Genomic DNA, 3,242 nt, shown 5'->3' with positions numbered 1-3,242 from the left:
CTCAGTTCAGAACACACAGTCAGAGTGGAAGTTGGAGGAGACTTTCTTGCAATCTTTTATCTTGTAAAAGAAGAGACAGTACTGTTGAGCGATGTCTAGTTACATGGATATCAACCACGTGGCTAATTTTTTGAAGGAATTATTTTAAAATTGTCTTCTTTGTAGAGGAAGACTACTACCACTACTACCAGAAGACTGTGTGAACCATAAATACAACAGATAGGTGCTGGGTATTACAGGTACTGTCCTGTAATCTACCCCGACCTCCCTCTCAATATCGCGCTAAGGAAGAAAGCGATACCTAAAGTGTAGAACAGCTCAGAACTAAACTATCTACCAACAGCCCAGAACTATACTATCTACCAAACACTTTCATCTACAAGGTACTGTCCTGTAATCTACCGACCTCCCTCTCAATATCGCTAAGGAAAGCGATACCTAAAGTGTAGAACAGCTCAGAACTAAACTATCTACCAACAGCCCAGAACTATACTATCTACCAAACACTTTCATCTACAAGGTACTGTCCTGTAATCTACCCCGACCTCCCTCTCAATATCGCGCTAAGGAAGAAAGCGATACCTAAAGTGTAGAACAGCTCAGAACTAAACTATCTACCAACAGCCCAGAACTATACTATCTACCAAACACTTTCATCTACAAGGTCAATATCCTACTAAAATGAAAGCTACTAATGTATTTTACATTGTAAAGTATCCCTAAACTAGCTTGCGAACTGGGTTTCACACACAGCAGTAAGACGCAAAACAACAGTATCTTCTCCTCACTTACTTGGAAAATTAGTGTGAATTCTGAGTAAAACAGAGGAGCTAGTCCCAAACTATAAGCAAAAGTGCAGCTACTATTATGCTTCACTTGTAGAGCCCTGTAGCAAGGAAAAACATCTACTAGTGTATTACCTGGACTTGCTCTGTGTGGAGTGGGATTAACCCCACCCCTGCCTATGACGAAATCACGGTATCATAACTCCCTAAGAGCCCGCCATTTTTAGTCATTTACTGCTGTGTTGCAATCTAAGTTTGTAGGCATCTCAGGGTATGTAACATCACATAAAACCAATGTATTTATAATTATAAATTACAGCATCCTAAAGTGTAATTCTAACAGATGGTTCAGTTATAAATGTGATCTAAGTGTAGCTCTTACAGCTACGACCACACTGTAGAATAATTTAGCTCACAAACTGTATTCAGCTACTACCTTCTCACGCAGTTACTCACTCAGAGGTAGCGTGTACCCACTAACCTGTTAGGTAAAGGCGCTCTGTGAATTGTTTGTTTTGACTACTTTAAACAGTTATATTTGAATTACTATGTTAAATTGAAAGAGGACACTATCAGCGACTGCTGTGTTTAAGGACATTGATGTGTTTCAGTATTAGGAATAACTAAGCAAAAATAGCGAAGTGTCCTTTGTAACCAAACTGCTCAATTATTAGCGACTGGTCTTTTCAGGGCAATAATGAAGTCTAAAATGTGTTGCATTTATCCTGAATGATAGAGTGAGTCAACTCGCAAAACGACTGTTTGTTCCATTAACTTGTTGGCTCAGCTTACTAACAGATCTTTATATACTTGTTGGATTGAAATTAAGTTTAAAAGGGAGTTCAATCCCCTGCTCTAGGCTCTGTTACATACAAACTGCATTGAAACCTGTACCCTAACTCTACTTTATAGCTTTGCAATTAATAACTCTAAAAGCAAGCTGAATGTTTTTCTTTTTATTTGTTCAGGTACTGTCCTGTAATCTACCCCGACCTCCCTCTCAATATCGCTAAGGAAGAAAGCGATACCTAAAGTGTAGAACAGCTCAGAACTAAACTATCTACCAACAGCCCAGAACTATACTATCTACCAAACACTTTCATCTACAAGGTCAATATCCTACTAAAATGAAAGCTACTAATGTATTTTACATTGTAAAGTATCCCTAAACTAGCTTGAACTGGGTTTCACACACAGCAGTAAGGCATACAACAGTATCTTCTCCACACTTACTTGGAAAATTAGTGTGAATTCTGAGTAAAACAGAGGAGCTAGTCCCAAACTATAAGCAAAAGTGCAGCTACTATTATGCTTCACTTGTAGAGCCCTGTAGCAAGGAAAAACATCTACTAGTGTATTACCTGGACTTGCTCTGTGTGGAGTGGGATTAACCCCGCTCCGGCTGCCGCTTCCCGCTCGGGCTCGGCCCACCCTCCCCCGCCCCCCCACCCGCCCCAGCCCCCCTATATTTATACTTAACTAACCACACACCTCCTTTATCTCTAGCCACTCAAAACTCTTGGCCCACCTCTTTCACTGCCCTCCAAGTCCACTAGGCTCACAAATCACACTGCCTCACTCCCCACCCCGCCTCCCCAACCAATACCAAACCACCTACACTAACTATCTTATAACCAATCAAGCAACAGTATGAAGTCCTTAACACCCCATATCACTATACCAGCCCAAAAACTGTAACTCTCACCCTACCAATTCTTATCACACTATACCTGCTAACTATATACTAGCCTAGAGCACACCCAGGTTTTCATTATCCAAAGTACCAAACTAGTACTCCCACATTTCTGATCAACACTAATCACCCTACTCACTACCTAATCAACAAAACACCGCTTACTCACTTCCACTACTCCTATAAACCAAACATAATCTACCCCAAGTCCAAAAACATAGATAAACTACTACATAAACTGATGAAGCTAATAATGTATCTTAGAAAAACATAAATATAGATGGAGACATACATCCAAACCCAGGCCCTCCATCAAATGACAGTGCAAATAAAACATCCTTGTTTCCAAGACCTCCTGACTCCCTTCTTATTTGCCACCTTAATATTAGAAGCCTAAATAATAAAATTCATAATCTACATGCTCTTTTAGCAACTTACCTCCCTGACATTATGTGTCTCACAGAAACCTGGCTCAAACCAGAGACCAAAGATAACGAAATCCTGCCACCTGGCTACAACATATACAGGACCGATCAACTCACCGATCAAAAGAGGTGGTGGTACTGCTGTGCTCTTCAAAAGCACACCTACACCCCACTCAGCCACCGCAAAATACCCAACGTGAATTAACAACCCTAAAACTACAACTAAATAAAGAAAAAGTATTAACCTAATCAGAATCTATATTCCCCCTGGGAACAACTCTGACACTCTTGAGAACACTCTAAGTTGGCTGACAAATAACTTCCCACAAGAAACCATAA

At 40.4% G+C, this 3,242-nt stretch overlaps 1 long non-coding RNA gene across 1 annotated transcript; it reads right to left on the bottom strand.

Moving 5' to 3' along the window:
* Nucleotides 1-236: 236 nt before the first annotated feature.
* LOC122794813 lies at nt 237-526 on the bottom strand. The gene is made up of 2 exons (XR_006363712.1): nt 439-526; nt 237-301 (listed from the first exon to the last, which is right to left on the bottom strand). It is a non-coding gene; the product is annotated as an uncharacterized LOC122794813 (long non-coding RNA).
* Between the last annotated feature and the right edge of the window lie 2,716 nt (nt 527-3,242).

Source organism: Protopterus annectens, chromosome 2.part1 (assembly GCF_019279795.1).
Source record: "Protopterus annectens isolate FY-2018-M chromosome 2.part1, PAN1.0, whole genome shotgun sequence".
Lineage (NCBI taxonomy): Eukaryota > Metazoa > Chordata > Ceratodontiformes > Protopteridae > Protopterus > Protopterus annectens.
Note: the sequence above shows the minus strand (reverse complement) of the source record. Positions and strands in the feature narration are given on the sequence as shown.